General features: G+C 43.6%; 1 protein-coding gene across 3 annotated transcripts in view; it reads left to right on the plus strand.

Annotated features, from left to right (window-relative positions):
• The window catches only part of CDKL5 (cyclin dependent kinase like 5), a 214,550-nt gene that overhangs the window by 96,522 nt on the left and 97,117 nt on the right, over positions 1-20,911 (plus strand). The window contains exon 1 of one of the 3 annotated variants that reach the window (XM_055123546.1): positions 14,099-14,152. The exons of the other annotated variants lie outside the window; for them this stretch is intronic. The gene's annotated coding sequence lies outside the window, so the exon portion shown is untranslated. Of the gene's footprint in view, positions 1-14,098; positions 14,153-20,911 lie in introns of those variants that run through there. 3 annotated transcript variants of the gene reach the window in all.

Consider the following 20,911-nt stretch of genomic DNA (forward strand, 5'->3'; position numbering starts at 1 on the left):
GCACCCCATTTGCGTCTCCCACTGCCCCTCATTCCCGTCTCCTGTCCCTCAAGCTACTCTCCCCGCGCCCGGTCTCTCAGCCCCAGCCTAGCACCCACCTCCAAGCATCCGGGTAGTAGCTACACTTGAGTGAGATAGCACAGTCAGCCTATGAAAGCCCTTCCTGGGGTGGGGGGAGCTCTTCTGAGATAAGACAGAGATCACCTGCTAGGACATCCGCTCAAGAGCCTGTTTTTATCTAAGGATTTACTTCTCCTTTCCTTAGTCCATAAACAATCGTCTTTCTAGTCATTTTGTATGGACACAGTAAGAGATATATTAAGCTTACAGGATGGCTCTTCTGGGGACATCTAGCTATAGATCCCAGTCCAGAGTCCTCAGACCAGATTAGTCCTTCCTAATCCCTGCAGGGTCCTTGTTCGGTCACTTCTCCTTGGGTCATGACAGAATTTGTCAACGACCATGCTCTTAATTTAGAAGTTTTATGGCACGTGGCCTGTCCCGTTTCGATGCCAGGGTAGTGTATAGCTTGCCCTGGGCCCATCCAGTCCTTTCGTCGGGACCCTGCTTCTGGGGCGCTAGGAACTAAGGGCAACCGAGGCTTAAGTTTAGTAAATATGACATGCTCTGGAGTAGATATTATCTGGAGTCAGTTAACTCCCAAGTTACAAAAACATAGCATTAACTATCTTCCAGTGTCTATACAAAAAGGACATTGCTCTAAAGTAAACTATGCAAAAGACATAAGGAAAAGAGAAAAGCAATATTTCACTTGCAAATATAAGTCCAAAGATCTCTAAGGAATTTAAATGTACAAGTCACAGGTACTGCTTAGGGGAAATAAGTGTCAGACAAGGGAAGTAGAACACAAAGGAGAAGTTCAAGATGAATACTGAGGAAATGGGAATGCTTTGGGAACATTGTAATTGTCACTGTCACTGTCATCCCGTTGCTCATCGATTTTTGTTCAAGCGGGCACCAGTAACGTCTCTCATTGAGAGACTTATTGTTACTGTTTTTGGCATATCCAATACGCACAGGTAGCTTGCCAGGCTCTGCTGTGCGGGCTCCATACTCCCGGTAGCTTGCCGGGCTCTCCGAGAGGGGCGGAGGAATCGAACACGGGTGAAAGGCAGAGGCCCAACCGCTGTGCTATCGCTCCAGCCCATGGTAATGGTATAACCCAATAAACCTAAGCTTGCAGCAGAGGACAAGCACAAACCAATGTTATCCTACAAGTAACAGCCTCTAAACCATGAAACAAATGACCTGCATGGTATCAAAGATTGTTTAGTACATTCGTGCCATGTTTATTTTAAGAAATACTTTTCACTTTCAATTTCCCTGATTGTTTAAAATGAGGAATTAGAGATTTTTATTTTGAGGGGGGAGGAATAAAAATATTAAATATTGTGAACACCATTTTAATATGCCAAATAATTTTTTTTGTTTGGGGGGCCACACCTAGCAGTGCTCAGGGCTTAATCCTGACTCTGTACTCAAGGATCGCTCTTTAGACTAAGGGACAGGGACACGAATGGTGCCAGGGACTAAACCTGGGCCAGTTGCCTGCAAGGCAACTACCCTGCCCACTGTCTCTGGTCCCTGGTCCCTGGGTTTTTGTTTTGTTTTTAAATGAGTTGCTATATTAAAAGACTTTGGTGGAAAACAAAGTTTTTGGTCACATAATAATTAGCTACAGTCTGTTTTCAAGTTAAGACCCATGTGTCTAGCATGCTCTGAGTTAGAGGTAGAAACCTTTCCATAGGCTTCTGCTAAGAGACATTTTGTATAGAATTATGGGGCAGTCCAGAGGAAATGGAGAGAAATAACAGGTCTTCAGTATTTGGTTCCACCCACCCTCAACAGATTGTAGCTGTTATTAGTGTAACTCCTCCTGAAAGTAAATAACAAATTAACAAACTACTCTAGATATAACAGTATCCTAGAAGCAACCTAGAGGAATGAACACAGTACATCAGTAATTTGTCTTAACAAAAGCAGTTTCTATGTGCTAATAATACAACTGAAGATAATGCTCCACATTCAGTAAATACAAGTTTAAATTGGGTCCCCTGTTGGCAGGGATCTGACTTCTGATTCCCAGATGAGGAAAGAATAGCAGCTCTGTTTGCATCTCAGGCTGATAGTGATGGCAGAATGCCCCTTTGCCCACCACCTGGTTGAGGACTAGAACACATAACTGAGTATGGCTTTCCCTCTCCAGAGCCTTGGGGCTGGCCCTGTGATTCTGTGCATCTTTTGACTTTCTGTCATCGTCACAGCTCGCTGGCTCTCTCTTAGCAAGCAAACTACTCTAGCTATAGCAGTATCACAAAAGAAACCTAGAGGACTGAACACAGTGCACCAGTAATTTGTCTTAACAAAAGCAGTTTCCATGTGCTAATAATACAGCTGAAGATATTGTTCTGCACATCCTCCCGTGGTGTTTTGTCTCCTTCCTAATTCTCCCACCGTTTCTTCCACTGTTCTGGAACTGTGTTTAGTAATCTCCTTTGTGGCTAGAATCTCACTTTCTCACCCTGGTCTTCTCTAGTCGCTCCTAGCACTAGTCACAGAGTACGGTCTCTGCCTGCCATCAGGGAACACACTGCCTCCCTTCATCTCCATGACGTAGGCTTTGAATTTAAATAAAAAGGGGGAGATGTGGAGCCTGGCAACCGGTGCCAGAGCAGATACGATCTGTCCCCGCATAGCAGATAAGACCTGTCCCTGCAGAGTGAACCAACAGGGAGTGTCTGGGTGCATTTTCCGGCATTGAGTCTCATCCAGCACCTCTCCTCCCCCCAAGAATTGTCACCTAACTGCAGTGCAGTGTGTCTGGGAACCTTGGGGAAAAACTGTTCCCCAACACTGTGTGCCCTCTTGTTTATCATGGGGATGATAAAAGCTTATGCGTTTGTTTCAGCCTGGGGATGTTTCCAATATGCTATTGTATAGTCACCTCTTCATTTAGCCCTTTTCATTAATTCTAAGAGAAACGTTCTTCCTCCACCCCACTTTCTGAAACTGGAGCAAAACTTATTGAATGCCTTTGTTGCTTTCTGAATAGTAAGTAAAATAATTGGTTATCTCATAGTGATAGCACAGCCCATAGGGCGTTTGCCTTGCATGCGGCCGACGAGGGTTTGATTCCTTCGTCCCTCTTGGAGAGCCTGGCAAGCTACCGAGAGTATCCTGCCCACACAGCAGAGTCTGGCAAGCTACCTGTGGCCTATTTGATATGCCAAAAACAGTAACAACAAGTTTCACAATGGAGATGTTACTGGTGCCCGCTTGAGCAAATCGATGGACAACGGGACAACAGTGCGATAGTCAATTGAATTAAAATTAATAAAATACTATACTTAAAAAATACTATGCTTGGGGTTGGAGAGATAGCACAGTGTGTAGGGCATTTTCCTTGCACGCAGCCTACTCGGGTTTGATTCCCAGCATATGGTCCCCTGAGCACTGCCAGGAATAATTCCTGAGTGCAGAGCCAGGAGTAACCCCTGAGCATCGCCAGGTGTGACCCAAAAAAGAAAAAAAAAATTACTATGCTTTTGCTAATCTAATTCCTCCAGTTGCATATGAGTTCCCCAAGTTAAAGAATTGTATTTTACTCACCAGTAGGAGCCAGTGCCCAGTACATAGTACCTGACACCTAGTAGATGCCAAATAATTCTCAAATGAATATCATTATCTACTTGGGAGACAATGGCCCTAATATTTCAGATGATGATATAGTCCACAAAGGCATGTGAATCTTTATGTCAGTGTTTGTGTTTGAGTTCTTATCTTTGGAGAGTGCTTTATTCTAGTATTGAAGAAAGTTATAGATGTGCCTGTTTATACCCCCATTTATATAACTCGCCCTATTATTGATATAGATCCACCCTTATTCGAGAATTTCCCACATAAGCTTGTATCAGTTATCAGTCATTGGCAGAAGGAGTGAGGAAAGTGGCAAACAGTCATGGATTGTTAAACTGTGGATGGTTTTGAGAGCTTGAACTTACATTTTCATTTTACTTCATCCTCCAACAAGGACAGTTGCTTCACTTCCTTTAAGTGAAAGAATGGCAGACAGGCAACATGGGTGATTGGAGTGCCTTAAAACAACTCCGCAACCAGGTTTAAACTTACTCCATGACTGGAGGGAAGGTGTGGATCTCACTTCTTTTCATTTTCTGCAGCTATTGAGTCAGCCTGGGATGATGAGCAGTTTGCTTTCGTTGTAACACTCAATAGCTGGTTGTGAAAATGTCTGCTATGATAAGGCCGTCCCCATCTTGCACATGCGCTTCTGGGTCTTACAGGTTGGACTCAGGTCTGTGCCCACACTCGTGTACCTAGTGTCTCGAAATAAGAAGAGAAAGAACACATAGCTGCCCAAAACAATGCTGTTGGCACGAAGACTGGTTTGCAGAAAATAGCAGTTAAGAAATAGTCAAAAAGTTTAGGTGTGGTGAAAATGGAGGGACTTACTGTGAGTCTACGCCATCAGTATCTTCTCTAAGTCTCTCATCGAGGTTGTCTTCTTGCTGATCCTGTGGCAAATGTATGGATTCAGCCTGAGTGCAGTTTACATTTGTATACAACCCCCCTGCTCCAGGAGGTTGAGTGCTTCCTCTCTTATCCCACAGAGGAAAGCATCTTCATCCTCTTCATGCTGGTAGTGTCTTTGGTGTCTCTTGCTTTGAGCATCATAGGGCTCTTCTGTATCTCATTCAAGAATTATAAGGACCAAATGCGGGGCCGGGAGAGCAGATTTGACCTCCGTGCATCTAGTGAGCAGAACACTGCCAGTAGATCACCAGCTCATCCTCTCTGCACTCATTGACCTCCAAGGACTCACAAAGAGTTCTTCTGGCTGCAGTAATGAAGGGGATGAGTAGAGTTGTTCTACTCACAGTAAATAATAAGATCCAATGGGTCAGGCAGGAAGCATAGCCTCCTACTTATATGCACCAATTTTTGATTTCTCTGACAATAAACAGAATTTTAAAAATCGAGCCATTAGGAACTAATTATTGTAGACCAGCATCTATTCCATGGAGCCAGCGTCATGCCAGTAGCAGCCATGCCAGCCACAGCTGTGCCTGTAGCAGCCTAGACATGCTTGAAGGCACTGCAGTTCAGAATAGATGGTAAAGAGTAGGAAGGCGAAGTACCAGGTGAAGGTAGTACTGAGCAAGCACAAGCTCATGTTTGGGCATGACAAAGGCCTTCGACTATCAGAGTTCTTTTATGCTGTGTGGGGTAAGAGAGTAGAGAAAGGGAATTAACTTACATCTTTGGAGAGCCTGGCAAGCTACCGAGAGTATATTGCCCGCATGGCAGAGCCTGGCAAGCTACCCGTGGAGTATTTGATATGCAAAAAACAGTAACAAGTCTCACCATGGAGACGTTACTGGTGCCTGCTCAAGCAATTCGATGAGCAACGGGATGACAGTGATACAGTGATACTTTTATTTAGAATGCATAAGGGAATTAACTGAGAATTTTTTTTTGTTTTTTGGGTCACACCCGGCGATGCACAGGGGTCACTCCTGGCTCTGCACTCAGGAATTACCCCTGGCAGTGCTCAGGGGACCATATGGGATGCTGGGACTCAAACCCAGGTTGGCCATGTGCAAGGCAAATGCCCTACCTGCTGTGCTATCACTCCAGCCCCTAACTGAGATATTTTTAATTTAAGATGCATGGTCTTTGAATAAACTATTTGATATACTAACAAGTATCTCAGTTCTTCTATTTCCTGGAATAGTTTTATATATATCAAAGAGTGATAGATATTTCCCACATATTGGTACAAACAGATGCAACATAAACTAATGAACATAGATTTTTAAAATAATTCATATATAACTGTTCAAATTAAGCTTTTCTCATAAATTTTGTGGTGTGAGCCAATACAATTACACTGTGTACTTCCCTGCTCTTCAGCCATCATCAGGAGTAATTCTTGAGTTTAGAGCCAGGTGTAAACCCCGAGCATTGCTGGGTGTGGCCCCACAAATAAACAGATGTTTCTCTTGAGGGCTAGAGAGATTACTGGAGGTAAAATGCTTGCCTGGCCCGAGTCTGGCTCAGTTTCAATCCTTAGCTTCATATCTGGACCCTGAGCACCAATGCGTAAACCCTGAGTACTGCCAGGTATGGCCCCAAGGCCCCTCTCCCAAAGAAAAAAAAAGTGTGGGAAGAAGAGATAGTACAGGGGTTCAGGTGCTTGCCTTGCATGTGGCTGACTTCACTTTGTTCTCCAGCACTGTATATTTCCCCCGAGCACTGCCAGGAGTGACCCTTAAGCATAGAGCCAGGAGTAAGGCCTGAGCAATGCCTGGTGTGCCTCCCCCCAAAATAAAAGTAATAAATGTTTCACTTGAGGTAAGTTTAACTTTACTTGCATCTGTGAGATGTAATTGATGGATCCTGATTATCTTTTAATTTTTCCCATTGGTCCCATCATGCATTATTATAGTAGAACACCATAACCAGAAAACTCACTTTGACATTGTCTTCTGTGTATGGTGTCATCACCAAAGTAAAATATAGAACAATTGGGGTGGGGGGTTGTTTAGTCCACACCCAGTAGTGCTCAGGAGCTCGGTGCTCTGTGCTCAAGAGTGATCCCTGATGATGCTTGAGGGACCTTAGAAGGATAGAACTGGGGTCAGCTACATAACTGCATGCAAGTCAAGGACCTTCTGTCCTATACTGTTCTGCCCAAGATTGAGGATAGGATAGAATTGAGGCTCGGGGATTACTTCTGGAGGTGTTTGGAAGACAATATGTGGTACCGGGAGATTCAAATTGGGGTTTGCTGCATACAAGGCAAATGCTTTAATTCCCTGTACTATCTCTCCAGCCGAACAATTTTACGATAACAAATCTTTTGTGCTTTGGTTGAGAAGCTAGAACCATATTCGTCCTTTTTCCTCTCCTAACCACTGAAAACTACTAGTTTGTTCATCTCTTACAATTTTGTCATTTTAAGAACGCAATTTCAGTGGAATGATCCAATACATACTTTCCAGGGGCGGAGTGTGGTAGGGGTGAGGGAGAGCTCACAAGTGGTTCCCAGTAGGGCCGGAGGCCACATTGGCACATTGGCCACATCATGCAAGGGCACAAGAATGTGGTGCTACTTGAGCTGTGAGGTGCTGGGGATACTTGGGCCACCCCAATGGTTCTGGAAGCCTCCAGGGCCACACCTGGTGGTGCTCTGGGCTTCTAGGCTTCTACCCAGTGATGCTGAGGAATCAAAGCAAGGCCTGCCACATTCCAGGCAAGCACCTGAATCCCTATACGTACTAGCCCTGTGCCTTAGTTCCCCAGCCTTACCGCAGTGCATGTTCACTTGCTCTAGCTTTGTTGCAAAATCTGTTCTTTTTTCATTGATTTGCTTTTGCAGGCAAAAAATTACTTGGCCATATTTGTGTGGCTCTCTTTTGGGGGTCCTTCATTCTGACACATTGATCGGTGTGTTCTTTTGCCAATATTTCAGTGTCTTAATGTAGCCATTTATATCACTGCCGTTTATGTAGCTCTGTATGAAACCTGAGCATCAGATATAATGACTTCCCCCACTTTATTCTGCTAGTTTCCAAAATTTTTTGAGCTATTCTAGGTCATGTACCTTTCCGTTTCAGTTTTAGAATAAGCTCAGCCATATTTATGAGACACTTGGAGTATTTTTATGTTTTTAGGAATTTCATTAGACCTATATGGTGCAGTATTCGGTGTGGGGGCCATCTTTTGGGGTTCTTAACACGTGAGTAGGCTGTATTTCTTGATTTACTTAGACTTTGAATTAATTTCATCAGCATTGTATTTTCAGAATGCAGATTCTAATGTATATTTTATTAGGTTTATTTGTGACTGTATAATTTCTTTGGAGCAATTATAATGGAATTTTGCTTTTAATTTCTGTGTTCACAGTTTTGTTAGCATATAGAAATAACATCTTCCTACAATCTTTACTGAGGCTAAACTCACTAGTTATCATTTTTCAATAAACCCGTTGAGATTTCTTCATAACCAATAATTTCATCTGCAAATATGACAGTATAAGTTTTATTTCTCCATGTGTAACTTGGGTGGTTTTTATTTTGTTTTCTTGGCTTGTTACTCTGATTAGAACTTTCAATGCCATGTCAACTAGCAGTGATGCAAATGGATCTTCTTATTTCTGATCTTAGTTTTGTGGATATTATTTATCAAGTTGAAGAACTTTCCTTTCATTCCTGGTTTGCTAGTTTATCAGGTTCTTGATGGGGTCAGTAGATATTATATGACTGACTTTCTTTCTCTGACTGATGTGGGATTTGAATGTTGAATCAGTCTTGCATATTTGAATAAATCCAAGTTGGTATATGGTTCTATTTATACATCTACATTATGCATATACACTGTCTGGAAAAAGTTCAACAGTGGTGTATGTAACTCTTTTTCTATACCCGGGTTTTCATTTGTTACTATTTTGTTGAGGCTTTTTGTGCCTGAGTTCATGAGTGATGTTGGTATGATAGTTTCATGGGTCTTTGTGTTTGCTTGTTTTTGTTTTTGGATTGGGGGAGTCTACTGGCTGTGCTCTGGACTGCTCTTGTGGTGCAGTACTTGGGGAATGTACTGTACTGGGGATTGACCTTGGGTTTCCGTGTACAAAGCATGCACTCCAGCCCTTTGAGCTATTTCGCTAGCCCTATAGTCAGGTTTTACTGTTAACATATTAGTTGTCTCAAAATGAATCAGATAGTAATTACTCCTAATTCCTAGAAGGGCTTGTATAAGATTGTTAATTTGTTTTTATTTTTTCTTGTAGCTAGTGTTTACTGTAGGGTGTCAGTGTTTATGGTCTTGATATGCAGTTACTGTGTCTCCCGACTGCCAAAGTGCCCAGAATACCCTCCACCACCGTCATATGTTGCTTCCAGTGCACGTCTTTGTCAAGTTCTTTAAATGCTCGATGGAATCCTCTAGTGAACCCTATAATTCTGAAAAAAAAATTGGAAATTTGTAAAACCACAAATCCAGTTTATCTGATAATTACCCAAATATTAAGTAGCTTATTTCATTTTCTTTAAGTGTTTTATGCAAAACAATTATTTTCTTTTATATACTTTCCTTCATTGTTGTGGTTGACGATGTTACAATGTCAGAGTTGTACACACAGGCCTGTTGTGCTTGCACATGCTTAGTTGTAGTGCTTGACAAAAGTCACACTTCCTGCATGGCACACACATCTTTTTAGTTGCAGTACTCACTGTGGGTCACAGCCCTTTTTGTGGCACTCACACCTACCTGGCTGAGGTGTGGCTAGAAGTCACTGGTAAAGACAGAGATCACAGATGGCAGAGCTGCCAGGCTCAAACATTGGGGCTGCCAGGTCACACTTGGCACATGGTGATGCTAAGGATTTGAATTCGTGATTCACCCATGAAGCAGGCTTCCTAAGCCACTGCTCTATTCTTTTTTTGCTTTATGCGTCACACCCAGCGATGCTCAGGGGTTACTCCTGGCCCTGCACTCAGGAATTACCCTTAGTGGTGCTCAGGGGACCATATGGGATGCTGGGATTCAAACCCGGGTTGGCTGAGTGCAAGGCAAACACCCTACCTGCTCTGCTATTGCTCCAGCCCCCATGGTTACTTGTTTATGGGGATCTTCCACTTCGTTTTCTTGTCTTTTCTCTTTTTATTCAGTCTTGTACTTTATCAGTTTAATCTTTCTGAGGAACCAACTTTTTGTTTCAATGAATTTTCTGTTTTGTTTCATTTACTCATTTATTTTGCTGTTGTGGCTGTCACTCTCGGTTGTGCTGAGGGACCAAATATACATTCCTGGAGGTGTTTGGGGGTGGGGTGGGGTGCTCACCAGAGTCACACCCGTCACTGCTCCCTGGCCCCTGGAGTGCTGGGGTTTGAACTAAGGGCCTCAGACATGGAAGGCATGTTCTCTACCGCTTGAGCAACAAAACCCCTGGTCCTCACCTTTTGAGTGTATGCGTCTTAAATACTCCCTCTACAGACATTGAGGACCACATTAGATGGTGTTAAAAGTTTTGCTTTAAGTATCAAATATGGTGTATGAAATTCATGAGACTAAGGAGAGTCTTATCTGTCCTCCACCCCCACTTTAGTTTTGCAACCCATTCTAATCTTCTTTTAGTTTGGGGGCTGCTCCTGAATTGGTTGGTGTTTAGGGGTCACTTCCAGTAGAGGACCATGTAGTTGGGGGAGGGGAGACATCAAATCAGGCTGATGCATGTAAGCATGCACTCAGCCCTTGAAGTCATGTCCCTGGTCCAGTTTAATCATTCTCTGTGGGGGAGGGCCTTGGGGACCATATCTGCCTGTTCTGAGGGGCTGTTCATAGCTCTGTGTTCAGAGGTCACTCCTGACGGTGCCTGGTATTGAACTGGGATCAGTGGAATGCAAGGGCTTCATCCGTGTTTTACCTCCCTAGCCCCAGTTTAGTCACTCTTTGTTTGCATTTGTTTTTGTTTTTGGATCACCTCCAGTGATGTTCAGGGCTTACTCCTGGCTCTGTGCTCAGGCATTATTCCTTGCGGGCTCAGGGACCACATTGGGGTGCTGGAGATCAAACTTAGGTTGGCAGTGTTCAAGGCAAGTGCCCTACCCCCTGCTCTATCATTCCAGCCCCTATTCATTCTTAAGGGTAAGTTTGCTAGCAAAACGTTCTCTTAGTTTTCTTTTATGGAGAAAGTCTTAATTTTTCCATCATGTTTTAGCTAGGACTGGAGCGATAGCACAGTGGGTAGGATGTTTGCCTTGCACACGGCTGACCGGGTTTCGATTCCTTCGCCCCTCTTGGAGAGCCTGGCAAGCTACCGAGAGTGTCCCGCCCACATGGCAGACCTTGGCAAGCTCCCCGTGACGTATTTGATATGCCATAAAGAGTAACAACAAGTCTCACAATGGAGACATTACTGGTGCCCGCTCCAACAAATCGATGAACAGTGGGACGACAGTGCTACAGTTTTAGCTAGGAGTCACACTTGGTGGTGCTGGGGGTGAGAGTGTGTGCCGGTACGGACCTGAGGGTGTGTGTGGTGTTTTGCTTTGGCTCAGGGGAGCTGGGGGCCACTGGGACTACACCTGGCGGTGCTGGTAGGGAGCTCTGCAGTATTAGGGCTTGAACTCACGCTTCAGACATGCCCGGCAAGTGATTTGCCACTTGCATTATCTCCTAGACCTTCTCCATCATTTCTGAAGAATATTTTTGCCAGTTAGAGAATTATGAGTAGTAGTTTATTCTTTTAGCACTTGAAAAGTTAGTGTGCTATTTCCTTTTGTTCTTTGATTTCTTGTTTTCTTTTTTTTTTGCGTTTTTTTTTTGGGTCACACCCGGTGATGCACAGGGGTCACTCCTGGCTCTGCACTCGGGAATTACTCCTGGCGGTGCTCAGGGGACCATATGGAATGCTGGGAATCGAACCTGGGTCGACTGCGTGCAAGGCAAATGCCCTACCCGCTGTGAGTTCTTTGATTTCTAATGAGAATGAGCTGACATTCAAATTCTTTTTTTTTTCCTTTAGTTGAGGTGCTTGGATTTTGAGCTTCTAGAAGGTTGACTTGGATTTCTTTGGATTTATCTTGTGTGGTGTTTGTTCAGTGCTTAACCTTTTGAATCCATTGGTTTTGCTAAATTTGGACTTTTTCAGCCATTGTATTTTTTCTTTGTTTATTTTTTAAATGCTTTCTCCAGTCCTGGTCTGATTGCCTTTTCTGGAAGCCCAATAGCATAAGCGTTACGTATTATGTTGGATTTCCACATATCCCTGCACCTCTGTCCATTCTCTCATTTTTCTTCTCTCTGTTAAGATTAGGTAATTGTGTGTGTGTGTGTGTGTGTGTGACACACCCCACTGTGCTCAGGGATGATTTCTAGCTCTGTGCTTAGGGATCACTCCTCGTTGACTTGGGGGACCATAGGGATGCCAGGTATCGAACTGGGGTTGGCCGAGTACAAGACATATAGCTCTTCGCTGTACAATCTCTCCAGTCCCTGGATAATTTCAGTTCTAAGTTCACTGATTCTATTCTTTCTATTCACTTGAATCTAGTTTTAATGTCAGCTAATTTTTTCATGTCAAAAGGTTTTAAAACATCTTCTATTTTTTTGCTGAGCATTCCTATTTGTTTTTCATTTGTTTTGAGTGTATTTATAATGAACTGTTTATTGAGCTATTTGTATCATGGCTACTCTGACACTCTTGGCAGATAACCCTGACATCTCCATAATCTCTGTTAGCATCTCCCAGGTCCCTTCTCATTCTCTCTGAGGCTCTCTTGGGTCTTGGTATGATGAGCCATTTCTGTCGCAACCTGGACATTTTGGCTATCCTGTCATTAGACGAACCTTATTTAGCCGTCTGTTCAATATAGCTCCCTTTGACACAGCTCTGGCAAGGGACCGGTGGATGCCAGATGGGAAGGGAATTTCATTTTCCTCATTTCCCTTCCACAGACACCCTGGATCGGGGGGCTGTTCTGCTGGTGCGGGTGGGAGCTTGACGCCCCCCGAGGCTTCAGCTGACCACCTGGCCAGGAGGGTCAGGCGTGCTTTGTTCCTGCTCCCCAGGTGAGCTCCTCCACCGACACACCCTGGCCGCCGCGGGTCCGGCTCTCCACAGCTGCCGTGCACTGTTCCGTTTCGAGGAGAGCGGTCACTGCAAAACTGTTCCGTCTTCCTCCTCGCATCTGTGGAGCTTGAGAGAGGCAGCTCCTTTTGTTGTGGTGGTTGGAGCTATTTTTCGTCTGTGCTCCTGGGTTTTTCTGGGTCGCTCTTCGCGCAGCCTTCTCCTCGCGTGTGGGCGGTGGGGGTGCACGGACAGCTCCTCACCTGGACTCCGGGCGCCTGCCCAGCTCACTGACGGGCTCCGGCTCAGTGTCCCTCTGGGTCCTGCGGGCACGCCCTGGCAGGGAGCAGAGAGCCACTGTCCGCTGCTGGGAAGAAAGCCCCTGCTGATGGCTCTGCTGGACACGGTGGGGGACGCGCCTGTGCGCCTGCTTGGCCGCCAGGGGCAGCCCCTCAGTCATCGGACAGGTCTAGGTGGGACTGGTTTTATCTGCCGTGTGTGTGTGCGCGCGCGCGCGCGTGGGCCATTGATATTTCCCAGGCCCAGGGCTTCTTAAACTGTTTTCCACTTGCAAACCCCTTTTGCCTGAGAAATAGTTTTGCACAGTGGAGGATAGGTATGTCAAGTTAGCTATCCAAATCAAACCTGTACGGATTTGAAAGAAAAACACACAGTTGTTTATTTTAAAACAAAGTTTCAAAACAGCTCCATGACTCCATATGGGGTCTCAGCCCCCAGTGTAAGAAACCCAGTCAGGGTCCAGGGGGCTAGTCCAGTGGGGAGGGTGCGTGCCTGGCACACTGCACAGCTGGGCTCCGACAACGGCTTCCTATATGGTGCCCTGTGTACAGAGCCAGGAGGAAGCCCTGAGCATTGGAGCACTGCTGGTGTGGCCAGGGGCGGGGGAGGAAGGAGGGGAGGGGAGGGAGGAGAAGGAGGGGAAGAGAGAGGGGAGGGAAAGGGAAAGGGGAAAGAAAGACAAGTGGACTCTGTGACAGCAGGCTTTTTCGCGCCCCCCCCCCCCCCCGCTTGTCGTTGGCTCCAGGTTGGAGGCTTCCGCAGCCCTATGGGAGAAGCCCAGGAAGGCGAGGGGCGCATTTCTGTGGTGTTCCTAAGTCCCCAAAGCCCAGCATCCGACTCCCCCTTTCTCCCCTCGTCACTAGCCTGATCATGGTTTTATGTATGACATTGTTAGAACTTCATAGGAATGTGCATTCGTGTTTCTGTATTATACACACGCATCTGCTTTATGTGGTAGCAGCATCCATTTCTTCTAGTTTGCTGTCGAGCCGGCCAGTGCCTGAGCCCCAGGATTATGCACAGGGAGGACTAAGACACAATATTTGCCTTCAGAGACCTCCGTTTTCTCGAGTTAAAAAGGCCCGTGAGATGGATCTTTAACTGTCCCCATGACACTTGGGTAGATGACACTCATAATTTTTTATTTTCGAAATTAGGCTAATTCTAGCTCCACACCACTTGGCCTGCGGCTGTATTGGAGAGCCCCGGCTTCCCATTGGCTAGGAAGAGGCTCTTCATGAGGTAATCAGAACGGGTTTGTGAGGTAATCAGAGGGTTGGATGAGGGCCTCGCCTGCTTAACCTTGTTGTTACTATGGTTACCGTTGTTTATTATTTGAGTTACCACTTAGCCTTTGGCCCAAGCATCTCGGTGGCAGTGTTTCTCTGGAGAAAGAGCAGACCACAGCTCTCCAGGCTGCGGGCTTAGCAGTCATACAAGTCTCTTCTAGCACAGTACCACCTGGGGTACTGTCTGCCTCGTGCAAAACCTGCAGTCCCTCCGGCCTTCCAATCCTGGAGGGACAACCAACCTCCTTGAGTTTAGTCTCTTAGAGGGGAAGTTCAGCACCACTGCCATTGTGAGTCTTGGCCTTATTAACCATATTTGAAAAGTTATAGTCATATATCGTATTTATTTATATATATGACATTTCCTGCTACTTTAGTTGCCATTTTGTTCAAATGCATGTAGTAGAATAACTAGGACATGATCCATAAGTCAATTAGAGAAATACTATCCATGCCATTTGATTTAAATTCAAATTTAGGGACTTACTGTCAGGCATTGTGATATTGCTGTCTTCTTTCATACAAAAAGATTAAACTGTCCTTGACCTTCCTTTTTCAGTGAAAATATTTCATTTTTTTTCATTCACTTAAAATGTGGAATCAATTTTCATTTTAATACAGTCTGTGTACTTGGTATTATAATCTTAACAGTTTGTTCCATTCCTTATAAACACAATGCCGAATATAAATTTTCTTCATTGTTTGTTAGAGTAATGTATAATTTATCCTAAAGTCATTCACTAATTTGTGTTTTTTCTTAAATTTCACAAGTGCTTAGCCACGATTTTATTTACATATAGCAGTTACTATTTTTCAAAATTATTGATTTTTCACATGCCATTTGATTTTATTCCTTTTTGTTCTTATAAAGACTCTTTGTTAGTTTCAACTTAAGAGAAACCACAGGAGTGAGCTTTAAAACTTACAATTATTTCATAATGCAGACATTTGTGAAAGCACCTGCTATCTTGAGTCCCGTTGTATGTTTGGGATAAAGGGTGAACATAATGTGGTTTCTGCCCTTGAGAAGTTCACATAATATCACAGAATAAAAATGTCCAAAACGCAAATCATTCACTTCAAGGTTCAGTGGTTGGTCCTTTTAATACGATGACATGTCAATCTTTTCTCTGAGAGTTATACTTAGAATAATGTAGTGGAACATAGAATAACTTATGTATCTCACTTCTATATGGCATCTCTGGTGCCCTTTTTACCTCATCTCTTGGTCATCAGAGATACTGTCCTGGGAGGTGCCTAGAGAAGCAGAACTGGCCAACTCTTCTTCTTACCCAGTCTTGGGGGCATGGAGTCAAAAGAGGCGCCTGGCTTGTGGGTCTTCATTGGGGTCCTGACTGGGGAGTGTAGCAGAGCGGCAGATCACAGACTCCAGGTGCACTTGGGGTAAGAGCTTGATTTGAAGTGTGGACACAACAAATGATCCAAAGAAAATAAAAACGGATTTTTGATCTTATTTTTTTAATTAAATTTGATGTGTACGATTGTGTAACTTTATTGCTCTAGGCACAGCATGTTGCTTCAATATTTATATATTATAATGTAGCTGCCAATTAGAATTTTTGTTTTGTTTTGTTTTTGTTTTTGTACCACACCTGGAGGTGCTTAGGGCTTACTCCTGGCTCTGTGCTCAGGGGTTACTCCTCGTGGAACTTGGAAAACCATATGGGATGCCGGGGATCAAACCCTAGCAGTCAGCCTCATACAAAGTAAGCTCTCTTCTCACGGTATCACTGCCCTGGCCCCCAAGAACTTTTGTTTTGTATACATGCCTGCAAAATTCATCAGTTTATTGATGAATAAAAGCAAAGTAGAGTCAGTTATTCCTTTTTTGTTTCTGTTTTTGGGCCACACATGACAGTGCTTAGGGAAAGCTCCTGGTTCAGTGTTCAGGGAGGTGATGGGGGGTGCATATGTGATTTTGGGGATCATACTCAGTCCTCTTGCATGTAAAGCATGCGCCCCAGCCTGTTCTCCAGCCCTTGAGTCAGACATTCTGGAGCACTGATTTTATTACCAGTTTTGAAGGAATGACTTATTTTGGTAGGGCTCTAAGGAAACAGTGAATAACTTGTTTCTATAGCAACTCTGCTATTGTTAGTTTTCTGTACATTGTTTACTCATACATACATGACTTAAACTTAAGTATACTTACTTGGATGGCATCTATATAACTTGAAAAACCGGCCATTGAGTCTGTAGTAAGTTGCCTTCACAACTTGAACAGAGCAATATCTTTTTCTTTCCGTTTGGACTCCATTTTGTTGATTCTTAGTTCACAATTTTTAAAACTTTCTTGATTTTTCTTCTATCATTATATGCAATCTATATACTTACAGAGATAATATTGACTGGTGAAGACTATCCCGTTGTGCGGGCGGGATACTCTCGGTAGCTTGCCGGGCTCTCCGAGAGGGACCATGGAATAAAACCCGGGTCTGCCACATGCAAGGCAAACGCCCTACCCACTGTGCTATCGCTCCATTGGTAAAGTCAAGTCTACATGCGCTTCCCTAAGGCGTGGATGCCAAGGCCCTGCAGATTCACTGAGGCAGCCATCAAGTGACCCCTGGGAGTCACTTGATCCATATGATATGGGGATTAACTCCTGCCACCCAGATTGCCAGGAGCTGTTATCCTCAGGCTGGCGTGAGTTTATGCTCTTTTTAGTAAAAGAAAGTCAGTTCCAACCTCTCCTGGGGCTCAGGTCTTTGCAATTATTGCAGAAAAGAATTAAAGAAGACATACGGTAAAAGAAAGTTTTCTAAGGGAGACAGCATGGGCAAACACAGCTTTTGTAAGAGCTGGGAATTTTTTTTCAGTTAGAAATGTTTATTTATTTATTTATTTATTTTGAATCACCATGTGGAAAGTTACAAAGCTTTCATGTTTAAGTTTCAGTTATACAATGCTCGAACACCCATCCCTTCATCAGTGCACGTATTCCACCACCAAGAATCACAGTATATCTCATCCGCACCCCCCACCCTCCCAGCCCCCCACCCCGCCTGTGTAGCTGATAAATTTCACTTTACTTTCACTTTACTTTGATTACATTCAATATTTCAACAAAAAACTCACTCTTATTGTTTGGAGTTTCTTCCCCCAAAGTCGGACCTGCTGAAAAGGAAGCATTTGATAATTTGTTTTCCATTGCTGAGAATGAAGAGATATGAGGTTGAGCGGCCACATTAGCAGCTGCGCAGTTTTAGATTTCTGTATTTTAGTATTTTAGTAACTAAGTCCAGAGAAATTTCTGCCAGAAGTTGCATCATTGCAAGCTCGTACCTCTCTGCTACTTTATATTCCACATATGAGTGCAATCTTTCTATGTCTGTCTCTTTCTTTCTGACTCATTTCACTCGACATGATACTTTCCATGTTGATCCACTTAGAAGCTAATTTCATGACTTCATCTTTTCTAACAGCTGCATAGTATTCCATTGTGTAGATGTACCAAAGTTTCTTTAACCAGTCATCTGTTTTGGGGCACTCTGTTTTTTTCCAGATTGTGGCTATTGTAAACAGTGCTGCAATGAACATAGAAATGCAGATGTCATTTCTACTATACCTTTTTGCCTCTCCGGGATATATTCCCAGGAGTGGTATTGCTGGGTCAAATGGAAGCTCAATTTCTAATTTTTTGAGAATTGTCCATATTGTTTTCCAAAAGGGCTGAACCAGTAGAATGGCTGAGAGGCACATGAGAAAATGCTTGACATCACTAATCATCAGGGAGATGCAGATCTAAACAACAATGAGATATCATCTCACACCACAGAGACTGGCCCACATCCCAAAAAACAAAAGCAACTGGTGTTGGCGTGGATGTGGGGAGAAACGGATTCTCCTTTACTGCTGGTGGGAATGTCTCGGAATTTTAAAGGGCTCTTCTAAGCATGAACTGGATACTCTTAAGGAAGCCGGGAGGGCTTTTCTAGGATAAGTTGGGTTGTTGGGTAGAGATTTCTTGACATTGACGCCCTACCCCCTCTTTTTATGACATGTAAGGTAAATTTTGAACTGTTATGGGTAATGGAGAAGAGGGTTATTGTTATTTTATTGCAGTTATATTCAAATGCAGTAAAAGGTCAGATTGTGGGCAAGTTGTCTGCTGTCTTTAATCTTTTCTAATTCCAACCAGTTCATTCATATGACATCTATGGTTCTTATGATTAGAGGATGGTGTCAGAGGAAGTGGCCAGACCATCCAGATGGGTGTTTCTGAACCTTACTTCCCTGACTCAGTATTTCTGGAGTACCTGTTTAATGTATCTTGGTCAATAATTTGGTTTCTTTCTCCTGACCTTTATTTTCTCACCGTGGCTCCAAATAAGGGAGTAGGGAGAGGGCAGTAAGTGGTTAAAGCCCATGGCTAGCACGTACCCAACCTAGGTTCAGTTTCCAGCATCACATGGCCACACCACTTGGTGCAGTTTTACAGATCCCTGAGCTCTTTTGGGCGAGGCCTAGGAAACCCCCTGCACCCCGGGGGTAACCAGAGTATCTCCTGCCCAACAGAGCCTGAGCAGCATTGCATTTGCGGGACTTGGCACTGAACTGTTGGTTCACTGAGCAATCATCAGTAAGGACTCCAGAGTTCCTGTACACCACTTGGGAAGTCCTCCCCCGCCACCACCCCACCAAAATGGGGCAAATGCCTCTTTGTAGGGTAATGCCTTATAATTACCTGAAAAATTAAAGATGACACTTCCAGGTACTAGTCGATTGTGGGCAGAGATGGAGATGGAGTTAGGGCAGGGATGTCTTTACCTTCTCTCTCCCGTTTTAACACCACAAACTCAGGATACTAAAAATACTGGCTTTGGGAACCATTATATTGAGGGCAAAGTTAAATGTGAATATAGCTAAAAAGTCTATGTTATATACCTTATAACTAAAAGCATACACCTTACCTTACAAGGTTGCCCCTTCCCAGTGGAAGAGTGTCTTATAAAATACATCATGATATGGTTAGGTGGAGAGAGGATTCCTGGACCTCCTTAAGCATCTGTGTAGCTTCTAAGAAATTCCGAATTTGCCGCATACCCAAATAGTTAGTTTGAAGGGCATGTGCCTATCAACATTATGGTTCGTGACCAGATCTCAGATGTGATGTTATGGAATCTCAACATCATATGGAATATCTGTCTCTTCAGTACCAGTTAAAGTTGAGAAGCATCCACATTCTACCAGACCAGACTTTGTAGACTATTTATCGGAAGTATAGAACTGAGAATATGTCCCCATGAAGGTTCAACATCTGGATCTATGGTAATTATTTTTTTATTGAATCACTGTGAGCTACATTTACAAAGCTTTCATGTTTGAGTTTCAGTCATACTGAACACCCATCCTTCCACCAGTGTACATTTTCCACCACTATTGTCTCCAGTATCCCTTTCCCCGCATCTGACTCCATCCCCTACCTCTACAGTAGACAATTTCCTTCTTCCTCTCTCTACTTTGGGGCATTACGGTTTGCAATACAGATACCGACAGGCCATCATGCTTGGTCCTTTATCTACTTTCAGCACACATCTCCCATCCCGAGCGATCCCTCCATCACTGACTTAATGATCCCTTCTCTATCCCAGCTGCCTTCTCTCCCTGCTCATAGGGCAGGCTTCTAACTGTGGAGCAATCAATCTTCCTGGCCCTGTCTCTACTATCCTTGTCTTATGATATTTTATATTCCACAAATGAGTGCAGTAATTCTATGTCTATCCCTTTCTTTCTGACTCATTTCACTTAGCATGATACTCTCCATGACCATCCACTTAGAAGCAAATTTCATGACTTGATCTTTCCTAACAGCTGCATAGTATTCCATTTTGTAGATGTGCCATAGTGTCTTTAATCAGTCATCTGTCTCGGCATTTGGGTAGTTTCCAGATTCTGGCTATTATGAACAGTGCTGCAATGAACATACGGGTGCAGATGCCATTTCTACTGTACTTTTTTCCACCCTCGGGATATATTCCCAGAAGTGGTATTGCAGGGTCATATAGAAGCTCAATTTCTAGTTTTTTTAAGGAATGCCCATTTTGTTTTCCAAAGAGTCTGGACCAGTTGGCATTCCCACTAACAAGCATTCCCACCAACAATGAATGAGACTCCCTTTCTCCCCACATCTGCAACAGCTCTGGTTGTTCTTGTTCTATAAGAATTTTTATCTTACCACAGTGAAATTCTATACCTCCATTTTTATGCAGATCCCTCAATTGCCATATTGCTAAGAAGCAAGGAGAAAATCAGAAAAACTAAATGTTTACCTGAGACTGTAAAACAGAAGGAACTGAACTACCATAGAATACAAATTACAGTCAAGGAAGGAGATAGGAAAGCAATGCTTAATCAGTTATAGAAAATTAAAAAGCTCAGTTGTCTAGGCACATCTTAGGTTTAGTCTTTGAGGATGGATTTCCAGCATTCAAATGTAAATTTGGTACTCTTTGTTCACTAGTGAGCACTGCTTAAGTTCAATGACTGTCTGATTGAAGTGGTAGATTGTCTGCATTTGGCATGTGCAATTAATGCTACCTTTGTTTCAGGTTCTTGATCAGTTAAAGTAGAATCTTTATTTTCTAATTACTTACTCATTGTTATAAGATAACAGGGAAATGAAACAAAATTGTAAGAAACTGCATAATACATAATGGTTCCTATTCCTGGCTGCCATGCTGTCTGGCAG

The sequence above is a fragment of the Sorex araneus genome, chromosome X, assembly GCF_027595985.1.
Source record: "Sorex araneus isolate mSorAra2 chromosome X, mSorAra2.pri, whole genome shotgun sequence".
NCBI classification, from domain to species: domain Eukaryota; kingdom Metazoa; phylum Chordata; class Mammalia; order Eulipotyphla; family Soricidae; genus Sorex; species Sorex araneus.